The sequence below is a fragment of the Pseudophryne corroboree genome, chromosome 4, assembly GCF_028390025.1.
Source record: "Pseudophryne corroboree isolate aPseCor3 chromosome 4, aPseCor3.hap2, whole genome shotgun sequence".
NCBI lineage: Eukaryota > Metazoa > Chordata > Amphibia > Anura > Myobatrachidae > Pseudophryne > Pseudophryne corroboree.
In genome coordinates this window covers 646,246,669-646,272,687 of record NC_086447.1, presented here as the reverse complement: position 1 = coordinate 646,272,687, position 26,019 = coordinate 646,246,669, and the positions used below count along the sequence as shown (strand labels likewise).

The following is a 26,019-nucleotide window of genomic DNA, read 5'->3' as shown; positions in this document are numbered from 1 at the left end:
AGTGCCATCTGGCACGCACGTTCGTTTGTTGCTCATCATTCATCACCAAAAATGATTTTATTTTTCAATTCTTATGACTGTATGGATTGTATTGAATAAAATCCACATCTAGCATAAACAACAGATGCTGTTAAGTGCTCCAGCGGCGCAATTGGTCAGTGCGCAGTGCTTATAAAACAGTATCTGTTGAGCAATGCCGAGGTTGTGAGTTCAAGCCTCACCTGGAGTAGCTTTGTTTACTGGTTCTTATCTTTTTCTTATGTCAACAGTCATTGATTATAATCAGCTACCTTAATATTTAATATGATATTACAAAGGATGGAAGAAAGAAAGAAAAACTACAAACATGAATATGTATTTAAGTTGTCAGCACACATCTGCTTTGGTTCAAATGCACTGCATATCTTCCTTCAGTCAGCCAACAAAACAGCAATGGAAAAGATTAACATACTGTTGGTAAAGCAGTTGCATCAAATTGATTTTCTGCAATATAGCATGATAATCCATACTGACAGCTCTGGATAGTACCAGCACATTTCTTGCTGGACTTGGTAATGCAAAGAACACAGTAAACAAACCTATCAGTCTTAAATAAGAACATCAGTACGCACCACTGGCATAATGGATAAGTCACTGTCCTCCTTAGCCAGTGGTTGTGGGTTTAAGTCCCATCTGAGTTGGACGTCATTACAGCAAGTGTCTCATCACTAGAGTTGATATTTTATCCTTGCTTCAACTGTAAAACAGTCTTGCAGTGTTTAGCTTGCATAAATTGACCACAGAAGCTAAAAAATAACATTTATTATGATAACATTGTTGTTGTTTTTAAAAAAAATTCTATCACCGTGGACAGCTTATTCAAGTGTCATCTGGCATGCACATTCGTTTGTTGCTCATCATTCATCACCAAAAATTATTTTATTTTTCAATTCTTATGACTGTACGGATTGTATTGAATAAAATCCACATCTAGCATAACCAACAGATGCTGTTAAGTGCTCCAGTGGCGCAATTTGTCAGCGGGCATTACTTATAAGACAGTATCTGTTGAGCAATGCCAAGGTTGTGAGTTCAAGTCTCACCTGGAGCTGATTTGTTTCTTGTTTTTTTTACTTTTTCTTATGTCAATAGTCAGCTACCTTAATATTTATTACAAAATATGACATTACAAAGGATGGAAGAAAGAAAGAAAAACCACAAACATGATTATGTATTTAAGTTGTCAGCACACATCTGCTTTGCTTCAAATGCACTGCATATCTTCCTTCAGTCAGCCAACAAAACAGCAATGGAAAAGATTAACATACTGTTGGTAAAGCAGTTGCATCAAATTGATTTTCTGCAATATAGCATGATAATCTATACTGACAGCTCAGGATAGTACCAGTACATTTCTTGCTGGACTTGGTAATGCACAGAACACAGTAAACAGCTTCACATTTTCTCAAAAATAAATAATTGACTATTAAAAACCTATCAGTCTTAATTAAGAACATCAGTACGCACCACTGGTTAATGGATAAATCACTGTCCTCCTAAGCCAGTGGTTGTGGGTTTAAGTCCCATCTGAGTTGGAAGTCATTACAGCAAGTGTCTCATCACTAGAGTTGATATTTTATCCTTGCTTCAACTGTACAACAGTCTTGCAGTGTTTAGCTCGCAAAAAATGACCACAGAAGCTAAAAAATTACATTTATTATGATAACATTGTTGTTGTTTTTTAAAAAAAAATTCTATCTTCGTGGACAGCTTATTCAAGTGCCATCTGGCATGCATGTTCGTTTGTTGCTCATCATTCATCACCAAAAATGATTTTCTTTTTCAATTCTTATGACTGTACGGATTGTATTGAATAAAATCCACATCTAGCATAACCAATCGATGCTGTTAAGTGCTACAGTGGTGCAATTGGTCAGCGCGCGGTACTTATAAGACAGTATCTGTTGAGCAATGCCGAGGTTGTGAGTTCAAGCCTCACCTGGAGCAGTTTTGTTTACTGTTATTTTTCTTTTTCTTATGTCAATAGTCATTGATTATAATCAGCTACCTTAATATTTAATATGATATTACAAAGGATGGAATAAAGAAAGAAAAACCACAAACATGATTATGTATTTAAGTTGTCAGCACACATCTGCTTTGCTTCAATTGCACTGCATATCTTCCTTCAGTCAGCCAACAAAACAGCAATGGAAAAGATTAACATACTGTTGGTAAAGCAGTTGCATCAAATTGATTTTCTGCAATATAGCATGATAATCCATACTGACATCTCTGGTTAGTACCAGCACATTTCTTGCTGGACTTGGTAATGCAAAGAACACAGTAAACAGCTTCACCTTTTCTCAAAAATAAATAATTGACTATTAAAAACCTATCAGTCTTAAATAAGAACATCAGTACGCACCACTGGCATAATTGATAAGTCACTGTCCTCCTAAGCCAGTGGTTGTGGGTTTAAGTCCCATCTGAGTTGGAAGTCATTACAGCAAGTGTCTCATCACTAGAGTTGATATTTTATCCTTGCTTCAACTGTACAACAGTCTTGCAGTGTTTAGCTTGCAAAAAATGACCACAGAAACTAAAAAAAAATGACTTTTATTATGATAACATTGTTGTTGTTTTTTTTAATTCTATCACCGTGGACAGCTTATTCAAGTGCCATCTGGCATGCACGTTCGTTTGTTGCTCATAATTCATCACCAAAAATTATTTTCTTTTTCAATTCTTATGACTGTACTGATTGTATTGAATAAAATCCACATCTAGCATAACCAATTGATGCTGTTAAGTGCTACAGTGGTGCAATTGGTCAGCGCGCGGTACTTATAAGACAGTATCTGTTGAGAAATGTTGAGGTTGTGAGATCAAGCCTTACCTGGAGCAGCTTTGTTTACTGTTTTTTTTCTTTTTCTTATGTCAATAGTCATTGATTATAATCAGCTACCTTAATATTTAATATGATATTACAAAGGATGGAAGAAAGAAAGAAAAACCACAAACATGATTATGTATTTAAGTTGTCAGCACACATCTGCTTTGCTTCAATTGCACTGCATATCTTCCTTCAGTCAGCCAACAAAACAGCAATGGAAAAGATTAACATACTGTTGGTAAAGCAGTTGCATCAAATTGATTTTCTGCAATATAGCATGATAATCCATACTGACATCTCTGGTTAGTACCAGCACATTTCTTGCTGGACTTGGTAATGCAAAGAACACAGTAAACAGCTTCACCTTTTCTCAAAAATAAATAATTGACTATTAAAAACCTATCAGTCTTAAATAAGAACATCAGTACGCACCACTGGCATAATTGATAAGTCACTGTCCTCCTAAGCCAGGGGTTGTGGGTTTAAGTCCCATCTGAGTTGGAAGTCATTACAGCAAGTGTCTCATCACTAGAGTTGATATTTTATCCTTGCTTCAACTGTACAACAGTCTTGCAGTGTTTAGCTTGCAAAAAATGACCACAGAAGCTAAAAAAATGACTTTTATTATGATAACATTGTTGTTGTTTTTTTTTTTTTTTTAATTCTATCACCGTGGACAGCTTATTCAAGTGCCATCTGGCATGCACGTTCGTTTGTTGCTCATCATTCATCACCAAAAATTATTTTCTTTTTCAATTCTTATGACTGTATGGATTGTATTGAATAAAATCCACATCTAGCATAACCAACTGATGCTGTTAAGTGCTCCAGTGGTGCAATTGGTCAGTGCGCGGTACTTATAAGACAGTATCTGTTGAGCAATGCCGAGGTTGTGAGTTCAAGCCTCACCTGGAGCAGCTTTGTTTACTGTTTTTTTTCTTTTTCTTATGTCAATAGTCATTGATTATAATCAGCTACCTTAATATTTAATATGATATTACAAAGGATGGAAGAAAGAAAGAAAAACCACAAACATGATTATGTATTTAAGTTGTCAGCACACATCTGCTTTGCTTCAATTGCACTGCATATCTTCCTTCAGTCAGCCAACAAAACAGCAATGGAAAAGATTAACATACTGTTGGTAAAGCAGTTGCATCAAATTGATTTTCTGCAATATAGCATGATAATCCATACTGACATCTCTGGTTAGTACCAGCACATTTCTTGCTGGACTTGGTAATGCAAAGAACACAGTAAACAGCTTCACCTTTTCTCAAAAATAAATAATTGACTATTAAAAACCTATCAGTCTTAAATAAGAACATCAGTACGCACAACTGGCATAATGGATAAGTCACTGTCCTCCTAAGCCAGTGGTTGTGGGTTTAAGTCCCATCTGAGTTGGAAGTCATTACAGCAAGTGTCTCATCACTAGAGTTGATATTTTATCCTTGCTTCAACTGTACAACAGTCTTGCAGTGTTTAGCTTGCAAAAAATGACCACAGAAGCTAAAAAAATGACTTTTATTATGATAACATTGTTGTTGTTTTTTTTTTTTTTTTAATTCTATCACCGTGGACAGCTTATTCAAGTGCCATCTGGCATGCACGTTCGTTTGTTGCTCATCATTCATCACCAAAAATTATTTTCTTTTTCAATTCTTATGACTGTATGGATTGTATTGAATAAAATCCACATCTAGCATAACCAACTGATGCTGTTAAGTGCTCCAGTGGTGCAATTGGTCAGTGCGCGGTACTTATAAGACAGTATCTGTTGAGCAATGCCGAGGTTGTGAGTTCAAGCCTCACCTGGAGCAGCTTTGTTTACTGTTTTTTTTCTTTTTCTTATGTCAATAGTCATTGATTATAATCAGCTACCTTAATATTTAATATGATATTACAAAGGATGGAAGAAAGAAAGAAAAACCACAAACATGATTATGTATTTAAGTTGTCAGCACACATCTGCTTTGCTTCAATTGCACTGCATATCTTCCTTCAGTCAGCCAACAAAACAGCAATGGAAAAGATTAACATACTGTTGGTAAAGCAGTTGCATCAAATTGATTTTCTGCAATATAGCATGATAATCCATACTGACATCTCTGGTTAGTACCAGCACATTTCTTGCTGGACTTGGTAATGCAAAGAACACAGTAAACAGCTTCACCTTTTCTCAAAAATAAATAATTGACTATTAAAAACCTATCAGTCTTAAATAAGAACATCAGTACGCACAACTGGCATAATGGGTAAGTCACTGTCCTCCTAAGCCAGTGGTTGTGGGTTTAAGTCCCATCTGAGTTGGAAGTCATTACAGCAAGTGTCTCATCACTAGAGTTGATATTTTATCCTTGCTTCAACTGTACAACAGTCTTGCAGTGTTTAGCTTGCAAAAAATGACCACAGAAACTAAAAAAATGACTTTTATTATGATAACATTGTTGTTGTTTTTTTTTAATTCTATCACCGTGGACAGCTTATTCAAGTGCCATCTGGCATGCACGTTCGTTTGTTGCTCATAATTCATCACCAAAAATTATTTTCTTTTTCAATTCTTATGACTGTACTGATTGTATTGAATAAAATCCACATCTAGCATAACCAATTGATGCTGTTAAGTGCTACAGTGGTGCAATTGGTCAGCGCGCGGTACTTATAAGACAGTATCTGTTGAGCAATGTTGAGGTTGTGAGATCAAGCCTTACCTGGAGCAGCTTTGTTTACTGTTTTTTTTCTTTTTCTTATGTCAATAGTCATTGATTATAATCAGCTACCTTAATATTTAATATGATATTACAAAGGATGGAAGAAAGAAAGAAAAACCACAAACATGATTATGTATTTAAGTTGTCAGCACACATCTGCTTTGCTTCAATTGCACTGCATATCTTCCTTCAGTCAGCCAACAAAACAGCAATGGAAAAGATTAACATACTGTTGGTAAAGCAGTTGCATCAAATTGATTTTCTGCAATATAGCATGATAATCCATACTGACATCTCTGGTTAGTACCAGCACATTTCTTGCTGGACTTGGTAATGCAAAGAACACAGTAAACAGCTTCACCTTTTCTCAAAAATAAATAATTGACTATTAAAAACCTATCAGTCTTAAATAAGAACATCAGTACGCACCACTGGCATAATTGATAAGTCACTGTCCTCCTAAGCCAGTGGTTGTGGGTTTAAGTCCCATCTGAGTTGGAAGTCATTACAGCAAGTGTCTCATCACTAGAGTTGATATTTTATCCTTGCTTCAACTGTACAACAGTCTTGCAGTGTTTAGCTTGCAAAAAATGACCACAGAAGCTAAAAAAATGACTTTTATTATGATAACATTGTTGTTGTTTTTTTTTTTTTTAAATTCTATCACCGTGGACAGCTTATTCAAGTGCCATCTGGCATGCACGTTCGTTTGTTGCTCATCATTCATCACCAAAAATTATTTTCTTTTTCAATTCTTATGACTGTATAGATTGTATTGAATAAAATCCACATCTAGCATAACCAACTGATGCTGTTAAGTGCTCCAGTGGTGCAATTGGTCAGTGCGCGGTACTTATAAGACAGTATCTGTTGAGAAATGCAGAGGTTGGGAGTTCAAGCCTCACCTGGAGTAGTTTTATTTCCTTTTTTTTTTCTTTTTCTTTTGTCAATAGTCATTGATTATAATCAGCTACCTTAATATTTAATATGATATTACAAAGGATGGAAGAAAGAAAGAAAAACCACAAACATGATTATGTATTTAAGTTGTCAGCACACATCTGCTTTGCTTCAAATGCACTGCATATCTTCCTTCAGTCAGCCAACAAAACAGCAATGGAAAAGATTAACATACTGTTGGTAAAGCAGTTGCATCAAATTGATTTTCTGCAATATAGCATGATAATCCATACTGACATCTCTGGTTAGTACCAGCACATTTCTTGCTGGACTTGGTAATGCAAAGAACACAGTAAACAGCTTCACCTTTTCTCAAAAATAAATAATTGACTATTAAAAACCTATCAGTCTTAAATAAGAACATCAGTACGCACCACTGGCATAATGGATAAGTCACTGTCCTCCTAAGCCAGTGGTTGTGGGTTTAAGTCCCATCTGAGTTGGAAGTCATTACAGCAAGTGTCTCATCACTAGAGTTGATATTTTATCATTGCTTCAACTGTACAACAGTCTTGCAGTGTTTAGCTTGCAAAAAATGACCACAGAAGCTAAAAAATGACTTTTATTATGATAACATTGTTGTTGTTTTTTTTTTTTAAATTCTATCACCGTGGACAGCTTATTCAAGTGCCATCTGGCATGCACGTTCGTTTGTTGCTCATCATTCATCACCAAAAATTATTTTCTTTTTCAATTCTTATGACTGTATGGATTGTATTGAATAAAATCCACATCTAGCATAACCAACTGATGCTGTTAAGTGCTCCAGTGGTGCAATTGGTCAGTGCACGGTACTTATAAGACAGTATCTGTTGAGAAATGCAGAGGTTGTGAGTTCAAGCCTCACCTGGAGCAGCTTTATTTACTTTTTTTTTCTTTTTCTTTTGTCAATAGTCATTGATTATAATCAGCTACCTTAATATTTAATATGATATTACAAAGGATGGAAGAAGGAAAGAAAAACCACAAACATGATTATGTATTTAAGTTTTCAGCACACATCTGCTTTGCTTCAAATGCACTGCATATCTTCCTTCAGTCAGCCAACAAAACAGCAATGGAAAAGATTAACATACTGTTGGTAAAGCAGTTGCATCAAATTGATTTTCTGCAATATAGCATGATAATCCATACTGACATCTCTGGTTAGTACCAGCACATTTCTTGCTGGACTTGGTAATGCAAAGAACACAGTAAACAGCTTCACCTTTTCTCAAAAATAAATAATTGACTATTAAAAACCTATCAGTCTTAAATAAGAACATCAGTACGCACCACTGGCATAATGGATAAGTCACTGTCCTCCTAAGCCAGTGGTAGTGGGTTTAAGTCCCATCTGAGTTGGAAGTCATTACAGCAAGTGTCTCATCACTAGAGTTGATATTTTATCCTTGCTTCAACTGTACAACAGTCTTGCAGTGTTTAGCTTGCAAAAAATGACCACAGAAGCTAAAAAAATGACTTTTATTATGATAACATTGTTGTTGTTTTTTTTTTTTTAAATTCTATCACCGTGGACAGCTTATTCAAGTGCCATCTGGCATGCACGTTCGTTTGTTGCTCATCATTCATCACCAAAAATTATTTTCTTTTTCAATTCTTATGACTGTATAGATTGTATTGAATAAAATCCACATCTAGCATAACCAACTGATGCTGTTAAGTGCTCCAGTGGTGCAATTGGTCAGTGCGCGGTACTTATAAGACAGTATCTGTTGAGAAATGCAGAGGTTGGGAGTTCAAGCCTCACCTGGAGTAGTTTTATTTCCTTTTTTTTTTCTTTTTCTTTTGTCAATAGTCATTGATTATAATCAGCTACCTTAATATTTAATATGATATTACAAAGGATGGAAGAAAGAAAGAAAAACCACAAACATGATTATGTATTTAAGTTGTCAGCACACATCTGCTTTGCTTCAAATGCACTGCATATCTTCCTTCAGTCAGCCAACAAAACAGCAATGGAAAAGATTAACATACTGTTGGTAAAGCAGTTGCATCAAATTGATTTTCTGAAACATAGCATGATAATCCATACTGACATCTCTGGTTAGTACCAGCACATTTCTTGCTGGACTTGGTAATGCAAAGACCACAGTAAACAGCTTCACCTTTTCTCAAAAATAAATAATTGACTATTAAAAACCTATCAGTCTTAAATAAGAACATCAGTACGCACCACTGGCATAATGGATAAGTCACTGTCCTCCTAAGCCAGTGGTTGTGGGTTTAAGTCCCATCTGAGTTGGAAGTCATTACAGCAAGTGTCTCATCACTAGAGTTGATATTTTATCATTGCTTCAACTGTACAACAGTCTTGCAATGTTTAGCTTGCAAAAAATGACCACAGAAGCTAAAAAATGACTTTTATTATGATAACATTGTTGTTGTTTTTTTTTTTTTAAATTCTATCACCGTGGACAGCTTATTCAAGTGCCATCTGGCATGCACGATCGTTTGTTGCTCATCATTCATCACCAAAAATTATTTTCTTTTTCAATTCTTATGACTGTATGGATTGTATTGAATAAAATCCACATCTAGCATAACCAACTGATGCTGTTAAGTGCTCCAGTGGTGCAATTGGTCAGTGCACGGTACTTATAAGACAGTATCTGTTGAGAAATGCAGAGGTTGTGAGTTCAAGCCTCACCTGGAGCAGCTTTATTTACTTTTTTTTTCTTTTTCTTTTGTCAATAGTCATTGATTATAATCAGCTACCTTAATATTTAATATGATATTACAAAGGATGGAAGAAGGAAAGAAAAACCACAAACATGATTATGTATTTAAGTTTTCAGCACACATCTGCTTTGCTTCAAATGCACTGCATATCTTCCTTCAGTCAGCCAACAAAACAGCAATGGAAAAGATTAACATACTGTTGGTAAAGCAGTTGCATCAAATTGATTTTCTGCAATATAGCATGATAATCCATACTGACATCTCTGGTTAGTACCAGCACATTTCTTGCTGGACTTGGTAATGCAAAGAACACAGTAAACAGCTTCACCTTTTCTCAAAAATAAATAATTGACTATTAAAAACCTATCAGTCTTAAATAAGAACATCAGTACGCACCACTGGCATAATGGATAAGTCACTGTCCTCCTAAGCCAGTGGTTGTGGGTTTAAGTCCCATCTGAGTTGGAAGTCATTACAGCAAGTGTCTCATCACTAGAGTTGATATTTTATCCTTGCTTCAACTGTACAACAGTCTTGCAGTGTTTAGCTTGCAAAAAATGACCACAGAAGCTAAAAAAATGACTTTTATTATGATAACATTGTTGTTGTTTTTTTTTTTTTTAATTCTATCACCGTGGACAGCTTATTCAAGTGCCATCTGGCATGCACGTTCGTTTGTTGCTCATCATTCATCACCAAAAATTATTTTCTTTTTCAATTCTTATGACTGTATAGATTGTATTGAATAAAATCCACATCTAGCATAACCAACTGATGCTGTTAAGTGCTCCAGTGGTGCAATTGGTCAGTGCGCGGTACTTATAAGACAGTATCTGTTGAGAAATGCAGAGGTTGGGAGTTCAAGCCTCACCTGGAGTAGTTTTATTTCCTTTTTTTTTTCTTTTTCTTTTGTCAATAGTCATTGATTATAATCAGCTACCTTAATATTTAATATGATATTACAAAGGATGGAAGAAAGAAAGAAAAACCACAAACATGATTATGTATTTAAGTTTTCAGCACACATCTGCTTTGCTTCAAATGCACTGCATATCTTCCTTCAGTCAGCCAACAAAACAGCAATGGAAAAGATTAACATACTGTTGGTAAAGCAGTTGCATCAAATTGATTTTCTGCAATATAGCATGATAATCCATACTGACATCTCTGGTTAGTACCAGCACATTTCTTGCTGGACTTGGTAATGCAAAGAACACAGTAAACAGCTTCACCTTTTCTCAAAAATAAATAATTGACTATTAAAAACCTATCAGTCTTAAATAAGAACATCAGTACGCACCACTGGCATAATGGATAAGTCACTGTCCTCCTAAGCCAGTGGTTGTGGGTTTAAGTCCCATCTGAGTTGGAAGTCATTACAGCAAGTGTCTCATCACTAGAGTTGATATTTTATCCTTGCTTCAACTGTACAACAGTCTTGCAGTGTTTAGCTTGCAAAAAATGACCACAGAAGCTAAAAAAATGACTTTTATTATGATAACATTGTTGTTGTTTTTTTTTTTTTTAATTCTATCACCGTGGACAGCTTATTCAAGTGCCATCTGGCATGCACGTTCGTTTGTTGCTCATCATTCATCACCAAAAATTATTTTCTTTTTCAATTCTTATGACTGTATAGATTGTATTGAATAAAATCCACATCTAGCATAACCAACTGATGCTGTTAAGTGCTCCAGTGGTGCAATTGGTCAGTGCGCGGTACTTATAAGACAGTATCTGTTGAGAAATGCAGAGGTTGGGAGTTCAAGCCTCACCTGGAGTAGTTTTATTTACTTTTTTTTTTCTTTTGTCAATAGTCATTGATTATAATCAGCTACCTTAATATTTAATATGATATTACAAAGGATGGAAGAAAGAAAGAAAAACCACAAACATGATTATGTATTTAAGTTGTCAGCACACATCTGCTTTGCTTCAAATGCACTGCATATCTTCCTTCAGTCAGCCAACAAAACAGCAATGGAAAAGATTAACATACTGTTGGTAAAGCAGTTGCATCAAATTGATTTTCTGCAATATAGCATGATAATCCATACTGACATCTCTGGTTAGTACCAGCACATTTCTTGCTGGACTTGGTAATGCAAAGAACACAGTAAACAGCTTCACCTTTTCTCAAAAATAAATAATTGACTATTAAAAACCTATCAGTCTTAAATAAGAACATCAGTACGCACCACTGGCATAATGGATAAGTCACTGTCCTCCTAAGCCAGTGGTTGTGGGTTTAAGTCCCATCTGAGTTGGAAGTCATTACAGCAAGTGTCTCATCACTAGAGTTGATATTTTATCATTGCTTCAACTGTACAACAGTCTTGCAGTGTTTAGCTTGCAAAAAATGACCACAGAAGCTAAAAAATGACTTTTATTATGATAACATTGTTGTTGTTGTTTTTTTTTTAAATTCTATCACCGTGGACAGCTTATTCAAGTGCCATCTGGCATGCACGTTCGTTTGTTGCTCATCATTCATCACCAAAAATTATTTTCTTTTTCAATTCTTATGACTGTATGGATTGTATTGAATAAAATCCACATCTAGCATAACCAACTGATGCTGTTAAGTGCTCCAGTGGTGCAATTGGTCAGTGCACAGTACTTATAAGACAGTATCTGTTGAGAAATGCAGAGGTTGTGAGTTCAAGCCTCACCTGGAGCAGCTTTATTTACTTTTTTTTTCTTTTTCTTTTGTCAATAGTCATTGATTATAATCAGCTACCTTAATATTTAATATGATATTACAAAGGATGGAAGAAAGAAAGAAAAACCACAAACATGATTATGTATTTAAGTTGTCAGCACACATCTGCTTTGGTTCAAATGCACTGCATATCTTCCTTCAGTCAGCCAACAAAACAGCAATGGAAAAGATTAACATACTGTTGGTAAAGCAGTTGCATCAAATTGATTTTCTGCAATATAGCATGATAATCCATACTGACATCTCTGGTTAGTACCAGCACATTTCTTGCTGGACTTGGTAATGCAAAGAACACAGTAAACAGCTTCACCTTTTCTCAAAAATAAATAATTGACTATTAAAAACCTATCAGTCTTAAATAAGAACATCAGTACGCACAACTGGCATAATAGATAAGTCACTGTCCTCCTAAGCCAGTGGTTGTGGGTTTAAGTCCCATCTGAGTTGGAAGTCATTACAGCAAGTGTCTCATCACTAGAGTTGATATTTTATCCTTGCTTCAACTGTACAACAGTCTTGCAGTGTTTAGCTTGCAAAAAATGACCACAGAAGCTAAAAAATTACATTTATTATGATAACATTGTTGTTGTTTTTTTAAAAAAAAATTCTATCACCGTGGACAGCTTATTCAAGTGCCATCTGGCATGCACGTTCGTTTGTTGCTCATCATTCATCACCAAAAATTATTTTATTTTTCAATTCTTATGACTGTATGGATTGTATTGAAGAAAATCCACATCTAGCATAACCAACAGATGCTGTTAAGTGCTCCAGCGGCGCGATTGGTCAGTGCGCGGTGCTTATAAGACAGTATCTGTTGAGCAATGCCGAGGTTGTGAGTTCAAGCCTCACATGGAGTATCTTCGATTACTGTTTTTTTTTTCTTTTTCTTATGTCAACAGTCATTGATTATTATCAGCTACCTTAATATTTAATATGATATTACAAAGGATGGAATAAAGAAAGAAAAACCACAAACATGATTATGTATTTAAGTTGTCAGCACACATCTGCTTTGGTTCAAATGCACTGCATATCTTCCTTCAGTCAGCCAACAAAACAGCAATGGAAAAGATTAACATACTGTTGGTAAAGCAGTTGCATCAAATTGATTTTCTGCAATATAGCATGATAAGCCATACTGACAGCTCTGGATAGTACCAGCACATTTCTTGCTGGACTTGGTAATGCAAAGAACACAGTAAACAGCTTCACCTTTTCTCAAAAATAAATAATTGACTATTAAAAATCTATCAGTCTTAAATAAGAACTTCAGTATGCACCACTGGCATAATGGATAAGTCATTGTCCTCCTAAGCCAGGGGTTGTGGGTCCAAGTCCCATCTGGGGTGGAAGTCATTACAGCAAGTGTCTCATCACTAGAGTTGATATTTTATCCTTGCTTCAACTGTAAAACAGTCTTGCAGTGTTTAGCTTGCAAAAAATGACCACAGAAGCTAAAAAATGACATTTATTATGATAACATTGTTGTTGTTTTTAAAAAAAAAAATCTATCACCGTGGACAGCTTATTCAAGTGCCATCTGGCATGCACGTTCGTTTGTTGCTCATCATTCATCACCAAAAATTATTTTATTTTTCAATTCTTATGACTGTACGGATTGTATTGAATAAAATCCACATCTAGCATAACCAACAGATGCTGTTAAGTGCTCCAGTGGCGCAATTGGTCAGCGCGCGGTACTTATAAGACAGTATCTGTTGAGCAATGCCGAGGTTGTGAGTTCAAGCCTCACCTGGAGCAGCTTTGTTTACTGTTTTTTTTCTTTTGTCAATAGTCAGCTACCTTAATATTTATTACAAAATATGACATTACAAAGGATGGAAGAAAGAAAGAAAAACCACAAACATGATTATGTATTTAAGTTGTCAGCACACATCTGCTTTGCTTCAAATGCACTGCATATCTTCCTTCAGTCAGCCAACAAAACAGCAATGGAAAAGATTAACATACTGTTGGTAAAGCAGTTGCATCAAATTGATTTTCTGCAATATAGCATGATAATCCATACTGACATCTCTGGTTAGTACCAGCACATTTCTTGCTGGACTTGGTAATGCAAAGAACACAGTAAACAGCTTCACCTTTTCTCAAAAATAAATAATTGACTATTAAAAACCTATCAGTCTTAAATAAGAACATCAGTACGCACCACTGGCATAATGGATAAGTCACTGTCCTCCTAAGCCAGTGGTTGTGGGTTTAAGTCCCATCTGAGTTGGAAGTCATTACAGCAAGTGTCTCATCACTAGAGTTGATATTTTATCATTGCTTAAACTGTACAACAGTCTTGCAGTGTTTAGCTTGCAAAAAATGACCACAGAAGCTAAAAAATGACTTTTATTATGATAACATTGTTGTTGTTTTTTTTTTTTTAAATTCTATCACCGTGGACAGCTTATTCAAGTGCCATCTGGCATGCACGTTCGTTTGTTGCTCATCATTCATCACCAAAAATTATTTTCTTTTTCAATTCTTATGACTGTATGGATTGTATTGAATAAAATCCACATCTAGCATAACCAACTGATGCTGTTAAGTGCTCCAGTGGTGCAATTGGTCAGTGCACGGTACTTATAAGACAGTATCTGTTGAGAAATGCAGAGGTTGTGAGTTCAAGCCTCACCTGGAGCAGCTTTATTTACTTTTTTTTTCTTTTTCTTTTGTCAATAGTCATTGATTATAATCAGCTACCTTAATATTTAATATGATATTACAAAGGATGGAAGAAAGAAAGAAAAACCACAAACATGATTATGTATTTAAGTTGTCAGCACACATCTGCTTTGCTTCAAATGCACTGCATATCTTCCTTCAGTCAGCCAACAAAACAGCAATGGAAAAGATTAACATACTGTTGGTAAAGCAGTTGCATCAAATTGATTTTCTGCAATATAGCATGATAATCCATACTGACATCTCTGGTTAGTACCAGCACATTTCTTGCTGGACTTGGTAATGCAAATAACACAGTAAACAGCTTCACCTTTTGTCAAAAATAAATAATTGACTATTAAAAACCTATCAGTCTTAAATAAGAACATCAGTACGCACCACTGGCATAATGGATAAGTCACTGTCCTCCTATGCCAGTGGTTGTGGGTTTAAGTCCCATCTGAGTTGGAAGTCATTACAGCAAGTGTCTCATCACTAGAGTTGATATTTTATCCTTGCTTCAACTGTACAACAGTCTTGCAGTGTTTAGCTTGCAAAAAATGACCACAGAAGCTAAAAAATGACATTTATTATGATAACATTGTTGTTGTTTTTTTTAAAAAAAATTCTATCACCGTGGACAGCTTATTCAAGTGCCATCTGGCATACATGTTCGTTTGTTGCTCATCATTCATCACCAAAAATAATTTTCTTTTTCAATTCTTATGACTGTACTGATTGTATTGAATAAAATCCACATCTAGCATAACCAACTGATGCTGTTAAGTGCTCCAGTGGTGCAATTGATCAATGCGCGGTACTTATAAGACAGTATCTGTTGAGCAATGCCGAGGTTGTGAGTTCAAGCCTCACCTGGAACAGCTTTGTTTACTGTTTTTTGTTCTTTTTCTTATGTCAATAGTCATTGATTATAATCAGCTACCTTAATATTTAATATGATATTACAAAGGATGGAAGGAAGAAAGAAAAACCACAAACATGATTATGTATTTAAGTTGTCAGCACACATCTGCTTTGCTTCAAATGCACTGCATATCTTCCTTCAGTCAGCCAACAAAACAGCAATGGAAAAGATTAACATACTGTTGGTAAAGCAGTTGCATCAAATTGATTTTCTGCAATATAGCATGATAATCCATACTGACAGCTCTGGATAGTACCAGCACATTTCTTGCTGGACTTGGTAATGCAAAGAACACAGTAAACAGCTTCACCTTTTCTCAAAAATAAATAATTGACTATTAAAAATCTATCAGTCTTAAATAAGAACATCAGTACGCACCACTGGCATAATGGATAAGTCACTGTCCTCCTAAGCCAGTGGTTGTGGGTTTAAGTCCCATCTGAGTTGGAAGTCATTACAGCAAGTGTCTCATCACTAGAGTTGATATTTTATCCTTGCTTCATCTGTACAACAGTCTTGCAGTGTTTAGCTTGCAAAAAATGACCACAGAAGCTAAAAAATGACATTTATTATGATAACATTGTTGTTGTTTTTTTTTTTTTTTTAAATTCTATCACCGTGGACAGCTTATTCAAGTGCCATCTGGCATGCATGTTCGTTTGTTGCTCATTATTCATCATAAAAAATTATTTTCTTTTTCAATTCTTATGACTGTATGGATTGTATTGAATAAAATCCACATCTAGCATAACCAACAAATGCTGTTAAATGCTCCAGCGGCGCATTTGTGCAGTGCGCGGTGCTTATAAGACAGTATCTGTTGAACAATGCCGAGGTTGTGAGTTCAAGCCTCACCTGGAGCAGCTTTGTTTACTTTTTTTTTCTTTTTCTTATGTCAACAGTCATTGATTATAATCAGCTACCTTAATATTTAATATGATATTACAAAGGATGGAAGAAAGAAAGAAAAACCACAAACATGATTATGTATTTAAGTTGTCAGCACACATCTGCTTTGGTTCAAATGCACTGCATATCTTCCTTCAGTCAGCCAACAAAACAGCTATGGAAAAGATTAACATACTGTTGGTAAAGCAGTTGCATCAAATTGATTTTCTGCAATATAGCATGATAATCCATACTGACAGCTCAGGATAGTACCAGCACATTTCTTGCTGGACTTGGTAATGCACAGAACACAGTAAACAGCTTCACATTTTCTCAAAAATAAATAATTGACTATTAAAAACCTATCAGTCTTAAATAAGAACATCAGTACGCACCACTGGCATAATGGATAAGTCACTGTCCTCCTAAGCCAGTAGTTGTGGGTTTAAGTCCCATCTGAGTTGGAAGTAATTACAGCAAGTGTCTCATCACTAGAGTTGATATTTTATCCTTGCTTCAACTGTACATCAATTTTGCAGTGTTTAGCTTGCAAAAAATGACCACAGAAGCTAAAAAATGACATTTATTATGATAACATTGTTGTTGGTTTTTTTTTTAAAAATTCTATCACCGTGGACAGCTTATTCAAGTGCCATCTGGCATGCATGTTCGTTTGTTGCTCATCAATCATAACCAAAAATCATTTTCTTTTTCAATTCTTATGACTGTACTGATTGTATTGAATAAAATCCACATCTAGCATAACCAACCCATGCTGTTAAGCGCTACAGTGGTGCAATTGGTCAGCATGCCGTACTTAAAAGACAGTATCTGTTGAGCAATGCCGATGTTGTGAGTTCAAGCCTCACCTGGAGCAGCTTTGATTCCTGTATTTTTTCTTTTTCTTATGTCAATAGTCATTGATTATAATCAGCTACCTTAATATTTAATATGATATTACAAAGGATGGAAGAAAGAAAGAAAAACCACAAACATGATTATGTATTTAAGTTGTCAGCACACATCTGCTTTGGTTCAAATGCACTGCATATCTTCCTTCAGTCAGCCAACAAAACAGCAATGGAAAAGATTAACATACTGTTGGTAAAGCAGTTGCATCAAATTGATTTTCTGCAATATAGCATGATAATCCATACTGACAGCTCTGGATAGTACCAGCACATTTCTTGCTGGACTTGGTAATGCAAAGAACACAGTAAACAGCTTCACCTTTTCTCAAAAATAAATAATTGACTATTAAAAATCTATCAGTCTTAAATAAGAACTTCAGTACGCACCACTGGCATAATGGATAAGTCATTGTCCTCCTAAGCCAGGGGTTGTGGGTCCAAGTCCCATCTGGGGTGGAAGTCATTACAGCAAGTGTCTCATCACTAGAGTTGATATTTTATCCTTGCTTCAACTGTAAAACAGTCTTGCAGTGTTTAGCTTGCATAAATTGACCACAGAAGCTAAAAAATTACATTTATTATGATAACATTGTTGTTGTTTTTAAAAAAAAAATCTATCACCGTGGACAGCTTATTCAAGTGTCATCTGGCATGCACATTCGTTTGTTGCTCATCATTCATCACCAAAAATTATTGTATTTTTCAATTCTTGTGACTGTAGGGATTGTATTGAATAAAATCCACATCTAGCATAACCAACAGATGCTGTAAAGTGCTCCAGTGGCGCAATTGGTCAGCGCGCGGTACTTATAAGACAGTATCTGTTGAGCAATGATGATGTTGTGAGTTCAAGCCTCACCTGTGGCAGTTTTGTTTACTGTTTTTTTTCTTTTTCTTATGTCAATAGTCATTGATTATAATCAGCTTCCTTAATATTTAATATGATATTACAAAGGATGGAAGAAAGAAAGAAAAACCACAAACATGATTATGTATTTAAGTTGTCAGCACACATCTGCTTTGCTTCAAATGCACTGCATATCTTCCTTCAGTCAGCCAACAAAACAGCAATGGAAAAGATTAACATACTGTTGGTAAAGCAGTTGCATCAAATTGATTTTATGCAATATAGAATGATAATCCATACTGACATCTCTGGTTAGTACCAGCACATTTCTTGCTGGACTTGGTAATGCAAAGAACACAGTAAACAGCTTCACCTTTTCTCAAAAATAAATAATTGACTATTAAAAATCTATCAGTCTTAAATAAGAACTTCAGTACGCACCACTGGCATAATGAATAAGTCATTGTCCTCCTAAGCCAGGGGTTGTGGGTCCAAGTCCCATCTGGGGTGGAAGTCATTACAGCAAGTGTCTCATCACTAGAGTTGATATTTTATCCTTGCTTCAACTGTAAAACAGTCTTGCTGTGTTTAGCTTGCATAAATTGACCACAAAAGCTAAAAAATAACATTTATTATGATAACATTGTTGTTGTTTTTAAAAAAATTCTATCACCGTGGACAGCTTATTCAAGTGTCATCTGGCATGCACGTTCATTTGTTGCTCATCATTCATCACCAAAAATTATTTTATTTTTCAATTCTTATGACTGTACGGTTTGTATTGAATAAAATCCACATCTAGCATAACCAACACAGGCGGTTAAGTGCTCCAGTGGCGCAATTGGTCAGCGCGCGGTACTTATAAAACAGTATCTGTTGAGCAATGCCGAGGTTGTGAGTTCAAGCCTCACCTGGAGCAGCTTTGTTTACTGTTTTTTTTCTTTTTCTTATGTCAATAGTCAGCTACCTTAATATTTATTACAAAATATGACATTACAAAGGATGGAAGAAAGAAAGAAAAACCACAAACATGATTATGTATTTAAGTTGTCAGCACACATCTGCTTTGCTTCAAATGCACTGCATATCTTCCTTCAGTCAGCCAACAAAACAGCAATGGAAAAGATTAACATACTGTTGGTAAAGCAGTTGCATCAAATTGATTTTCTGCAATATAGCATGATAATCCATACTGACATCTCTGGTTAGTACCAGCACATTTCTTGCTGGACTTGGTAATGCAAAGAACACAGTAAACAGCTTCACCTTTTCTCAAAAATAAATAATTGACTATTAAAAATCTATCAGTCTTAAATAAGAACTTCAGTACGCACCACTGGCATAATGAATAAGTCATTGTCCTCCTAAGCCAGGGGTTGTGGGTCCAAGTCCCATCTGGGGTGGAAGTCATTACAGCAAGTGTCTCATCACTAGAGTTGATATTTTATCCTTGCTTCAACTGTAAAACAGTCTTGCAGTGCTTAGCTTGCATAAATTGACCACAGAAGCTAAAAAATAACATTTATTATGATAACATTGATGTTGTTTTTAAAAAAAAATTCTATCACCGTGGACAGCTTATTCAAGTGTCATCTGGCATGCACGTTCATTTGTTGCTCATCATTCATCACCAAAAATTATGTTATTTTTCAATTCTTATGACTGTACGGATTGTATTGAATAAAATCCACATCTAGCATAACCAACAGATGCTGTAAAGTGCTCCAGTGGCGCAATTGGTCAGCGCGCGGTACTTATAAGACAGTACCTGTTGAGCAATGCCGAGGTTGTGAGTTCAAGCCTCACCTAGAGCAGCTTTGTTTACTGTTTATTTTCTTTTTCTTATGTCAACAGTCATTGATTATAATCAGCTACCTTAATATTTAATATGATATTACAAAGGATGGAAGAAAGAAAGAAAAACCACAAACATTATTATGTATTTAAGTTGTCAGCACACATCTGCTTTGCTTCAAATGCACTGCATATCTTCCTTCAGTCAGCCAACAAAACAGCAATGGAAAAGATTAACATACTGTTGGTAAAGCAGTTGCATCAAATTGATTTTCTGCAATATAGCATGATAATCCATACTGACATCTCTGGTTAGTACCAGCACATTTCTTGCTGGACTTGGTAATGCAAAGAACACAGTAAACAGCTTCACCTTTTCTGAAAAATAAATAATTGACTATTAAAAACCTATCAGTCTTAAATAAGAACATCAGTACGCACCACTGGCATAATGGATAAGTCACTGTACTCCTAAGCCAGTGGTTGTGGGTTTAAGTCCCATCTGAGTTGTAAGTCATTACAGCAAGTGTCTCATCACTAGAGTTGATATTTTATCCTTGCTTCAACTGTACAACAGTCTTGCAGTGTTTAGCTTGCACAAAATGACCACAGAAGCTAAAAAATTACATTTATTATGATAACATTGTTGTTGTTTTTTTAAAAAAAATCTATCACTGTGGACAGCTTATTCAAATGCCATCTGGCATGCTCGTTCGTTTGTTGCTCATCATTCATCACCAAAAATTATTTTATTTTTCAATTCTTATGACTGTACGGATTGTACTAAATAAAATCCACATCTAGCATAACCAACAGATGCTGTTAAGTGCTCCAGTGGCGCAATTGGTCAGCGCGCGGTACTTATAAGACATTATCTGTTGAGCAATGCCGAGGTTGTGAGCTCAAGCCTCACCTGTAGCAGCTTTGTTTACTGTTTTTTTTTCTTTTTCTTATGTCAATAGTCATTGATTATAATCAGCTACCTAAATATTTAATATGATATTACAAAGGATGGAAGAAAGAAAGAAAAACCACAAACATTATTATGTATTTAAGTTGTCAGCACACATCTGCTTTGCTTCAAATGCACTGCATATCTTCCTTTAGTCGGCCAACAAAACAGCAATGGAAAAGATTAACATACTGTTGGTAAAGCAGTTGCATCAAATTGATTTTCTGCAATATAGCATGATAATCTATACTGACATCTCTGGATAGTACCAGCACATCACTTGCTGGACTTGGTAATGCAAAGAACACAGTAAACAGCTTCACCTTTTCTCAAAAATAAATAATTGACTATTAAAAACCTATCAGTCTTAAATAAGAACATCAGTACGCACCACTGGCATAATGGATAAGTCACTGTCCTCCTAAGCCAGTGGTTGTGGGTTTAAGTCCCATCTGAGTTGGAAGTCATTACAGCAAGTGTCTCATCACTAGAGTTGATATTTTATCCTTGCTTCAACTGTACAACAGTCTTGCAGTGTTTAGCTTGCACAAAATGACCACAGAAGCTAAAAAATTACATTTATTATGATAACATTGTTGTTGTTTTTTTAAAAAAAAAATCTATCACTGTGGACAGCTTATTCAAATGCCATCTGGCATGCTCGTTCGTTTGTTGCTCATCATTCATCACCAAAAATTATTTTATTTTTCAATTCTTATGACTGTACGGATTGTACTAAATAAAATCCACATCTAGTATAACCAACAGATGCTGTTAAGTGCTCCAGTGGCGCAATTGGTCAGCGCGCGGTACTTATAAGACATTATCTGTTGAGCAATGCCGAGGTTGTGAGTTCAAGCCTCACCTGCAGCAGCTTTGTTTACTGTTTTTTTTTCTTTTTCTTATGTCAATAGTCATTGATTATAATCAGCTACCTAAATATTTAATATGATATTACAAAGGATGGAAGAAAGAAAGAAAAACCACAAACATTATTATGTATTTAAGTTGTCAGCACACATCTGCTTTGCTTCAAATGCACTGCATATCTTCCTTTAGTCGGCCAACAAAACAGCAATGGAAAAGATTAACATACTGTTGGTAAAGCAGTTGCATCAAATTGATTTTCTGCAATATAGCATGATAATCTATACTGACATCTCTGGATAGTACCAGCACATCACTTGCTGGACTTGGTAATGCAAAGAACACAGTAAACAGCTTCACCTTTTCTCAAAAATAAATAATTGACTATTAAAAACCTATCAGTCTTAAATAAGAACATCAGTACGCACCACTGGCATAATGGATAAGTCACTGTCCTCCTAAGCCAGTGGTTGTGGGTTTAAGTCCCATCTGAGTTGGAAGTCATTACAGCAAGTGTCTCATCACTAGAGTTGATATTTTATCCTTGCTTCAACTGTACAACAGTCTTGCAGTGTTTAGCTTGCAAAAAATGACCACAGAAGCTAAAAAATGACATTTATTATGATAACATTGTTGTTGTTGGTTTTTTTTTAAATTCTATCACCATGGACAGCTTATTCAAGTGCCATCTGGCATGCACGTTCGTTTGTTGCTCATCATTCATCACCAAAAATGATTTTCTTTTTCAATTCTTATGATTGTACTGATTGTATTGTATAAAATCCACATCCAGCATAACCAACAGATGCTGTTAAGTGCTCCAGTGTCGTAATTGGTCAGCACGCGATAGTTATAAGACAGTATCTGTTGAGCAATGCCGAGGTTGTGAGTTCAAGTCTCACCTGGAGCAGATTTGTTTACTGTTTTTCTTTTTCTTTTTCTTATGTCAATAGTCATTGATTATAATCAGCTACCTTAATATTTAATATGATATTACAAAGGATGGAAGAAAGAAAGAAAAACTACAAACATGATTATGTATTTAAGTTGTCAGCACACATCTGCTTTGGTTCAAATGCACTGCATATCTTCCTTCAGTCAGCCAACAAAACAGCAATGGAAAAGATTAACATACTGTTGGTAAAGCAGTTGCATCAAATTGATTTTCTGCAATATAGCATGATAATCCATACTGACAGCTCTGGATAGTACCAACACATTTCTTGCTGGACTTGGTAATGCAAAGAACACAGTAAACAGCTTCACCTTTTCTCAAAAATAAATAATTGACTATTAAAAACCTATCAGTCTTAATTAAGAACATCAGTACGCACCACTGGCATAATGGATAAGTCACTGTCCTCCTAAACCAGTGGTTGTGGGTTTAAGTCCCATCTGAGTTGGAAGTCATTACAGCAAGTGTCTCATCACTAGAGTTGATATTTTCCCTTGCTTCATCTGTACAACAGTCTTGCAGTGTTTAGCTTGCAAAAAATGACCACAGAAGCTAAAAAATGACATTTATTATGATAACATTGTTGTTGTTTTTTTTTTTTAAATTCTATCACCGTGGACAGCTTATTCAAGTGCCATCTGGCATGCATGTTCATTTGTTGCTCATCTTTCATCACCAAAATTATTTTCTTTTTCAATTCTTATGACTATATGGATTGTATTGAATAAAATTCACATCTAGCATAACCAACACATGCTGTTAAGTGCTCCAGCGGCGCAATTGGTCAATGCGTGGTTCTAATAAGACAATATCTGTTGAGCAATGCTGAGGTTGTGAGTTCAAGCCTCACCTGGAGCAGCTTTGTTTACTGGTTGTTTTCTTTTTCTTATGTCAACAGTCATTGATTATAATCAGCTACCTTAATATTTAATATGATATTACAAAGGATGGAAGAAAGAAAGAAAAACCACAAACATGATTATGTATTTAAGTTGTCAGCACACATCTGCTTTGCTTCAAATGCACTGCATATCTTCCTTCAGTCAGCCAACAAAACAGCAATGGAAAAGATTAACATACTGTTGGTAAAGCAGTTGCATTAAATTGATTTTCTGCAATATAGCATGATAATCCATACTGACATCTCTGGTTAGTACCAGCACATTTCTTGCTGGACTTGGTAATGCAAAGAACACTGTAAACAGCTTCACCTTTTATCAAAAATAAATAATTGACTATTAAAAACCTATCAGTCTTAAATAAGAACATCAGTACGCACCACTGGCATAATGGATAAGTCACTGTCCTCCTAAGCCAGTGGTTGTGGGTTTAAGTCCCATCTGAGTTGGAAGTCATTACAGCAAGTGTCTCATCACTAGAGTTGATATTTTATCCTTGCTTCAACTGTACAACAGTCTTGCAGTGTTTAGCTTGCAAAAAATGATCACAGAAGCTAAAAAATTACATTTATTATGATAACATTGTTGTTGTTGTTGTTTTTTTTTTTTTAAATTCTATCACCATGGACAGCTTATTCAAGTGCCATCTGGCATGCACATTCGTTTGTTGCTCATCATTCATCACCAAAAATGATTTTCTTTTTCAATTCTTATGATTGTACTGATTGTATTGTATAAAATCCACATCCAGCATAACCAACAGATGCTGTTAAGTGCTCCAGTGTCGTAATTGATCAGTGCACGGTACTTATAAGACAGTATCTGTTGAGAAATGCCGAAGTTGTGAGTTCAAGCCTCACCTTGCACAGCTTTGTTTACTGTTTTTTTTCTTTTTCTTATGTCAATAGTCATTGATTATAATCAGCTACCTTAATATTTAATATGATATTACAAAGGATGGAAGAAAGAAAGAAAAACCACAAACATGATTATGTAATTTAAGTTGTCAGCACACATCTGCTTTGCTTCAAATGCACTGCATATCTTCCTTCAGTCAGCCAACAAAACAGCAATGGAAAAGATTAACATACTGTTGGTATAGCAGTTGCATCAAATTGATTTTCTGCAATATAGCATGATAATCCATACTGACATCTCTGTTTAGTACCAGCACATTTCTTGCTGGACTTGGTAATGCAAAGAACACAGTAAACAGCTTCACCTTTTATCAAAAATAAATAATTGACTATTAAAAACCTATCAGTCTTAAATAAGAACATCAGTACACACCACTGGCATAATGGATAAGTCACTGTCCTCCTAAGCCAGTGGTTGTGGGTTTAAGTCCCATCTGAGTTGGAAGTCATTACAGCAAGTGTCTCATCACTACAGTTGATATTTTATCCTTGCTTCAACTGTACAACAGTCTTGCAGTGTTTAGCTTGCAAAAAATGACCACAGAAGCTAAAAAAATGACATTTATTATGATAACATTGTTGTTGTTTTAAAAAAAAAAAAATTCTATCACCGTGGACAGCTTATTCAAGTGCCATCTGGCATGCACGTTCGTTTGTTGCTCATCATTCATCACCAAAAATTATTTTCTTTTTCAATTCTTATGACTGTATGGATTGTATTAAATAAAATCCACATCTAGCATAACCAACAGATGCTGTTTAGTGCTCCAGCGGCGCAATTGGTCAGTGCGTGGTGCTTATAAGACAGTATCTGTTGAGCAATGCCGAGGTTGTGAGTTCAAGCCTCACCTGGAGCAGCTTTGTTTACTGGTTTTTTTCTTTTTCTTATGTCTACAGTCATTGATTATAATCAGCTACCTTAATATTTAATATGATATTACAAAGGATGGAAGAAAGAAAGAAAAACCACAAACATGATTATGTATTTAAGTTGTCAGCACACATCTGCTTTGGTTCAAATGCACTGCATATCTTCCTTCAATCAGCCAACAAAACAGCAATGGAAAAGATTAACATACTGTTGGTAAAGCAGTTGCATCAAATTGATATTCTGCAATATAGCATGATAATCCATACTGACAGCTCAGGATAGTACCAGCACATTTCTTGCTGGACTTGGTAATGCACAGAACACAGTAAACAGCTTCACATTTTCTCAAAAATAAATAATTGACTATTAAAAACCTATCAGTCTTAAATAAAAACATCAGTACGCACCACTGGCATAATGGATAAGTCACTGTCCTCCTAAGCCAGTGGTTGTGGGTTTAAGTCCCATCTGAGTTGGAAGTCAATACAGCAAGTGTCTCATCACTAGAGTTTATATTTTTTCCTTGCTTCAACTGTACAACAGTCTTGCAGTGTTTAGCTT

The 26,019-nt window shown here is 35.5% G+C and overlaps 4 non-coding genes across 4 annotated transcripts; all 4 read left to right on the top strand.

The window, feature by feature from the left end:
- The first annotated feature begins 13,627 nt into the window (after positions 1-13,627).
- Positions 13,628-13,720, top strand: TRNAI-UAU (transfer RNA isoleucine (anticodon UAU)). The gene is given in 2 exon segments: positions 13,628-13,665; positions 13,685-13,720. It is a non-coding gene; the product is annotated as a tRNA-Ile (tRNA).
- A 5,309-nt stretch (positions 13,721-19,029) lies between these two features.
- Positions 19,030-19,122, top strand: TRNAI-UAU (transfer RNA isoleucine (anticodon UAU)). The gene is given in 2 exon segments: positions 19,030-19,067; positions 19,087-19,122. It is a non-coding gene; the product is annotated as a tRNA-Ile (tRNA).
- An 802-nt stretch (positions 19,123-19,924) lies between these two features.
- On the top strand, positions 19,925-20,017 carry TRNAI-UAU (transfer RNA isoleucine (anticodon UAU)). Its single transcript is given in 2 exon segments — positions 19,925-19,962; positions 19,982-20,017. It is a non-coding gene; the product is annotated as a tRNA-Ile (tRNA).
- A 1,712-nt stretch (positions 20,018-21,729) lies between these two features.
- TRNAI-UAU (transfer RNA isoleucine (anticodon UAU)) lies at positions 21,730-21,822 on the top strand. The gene is given in 2 exon segments: positions 21,730-21,767; positions 21,787-21,822. It is a non-coding gene; the product is annotated as a tRNA-Ile (tRNA).
- The last annotated feature ends 4,197 nt before the right edge of the window (positions 21,823-26,019 follow it).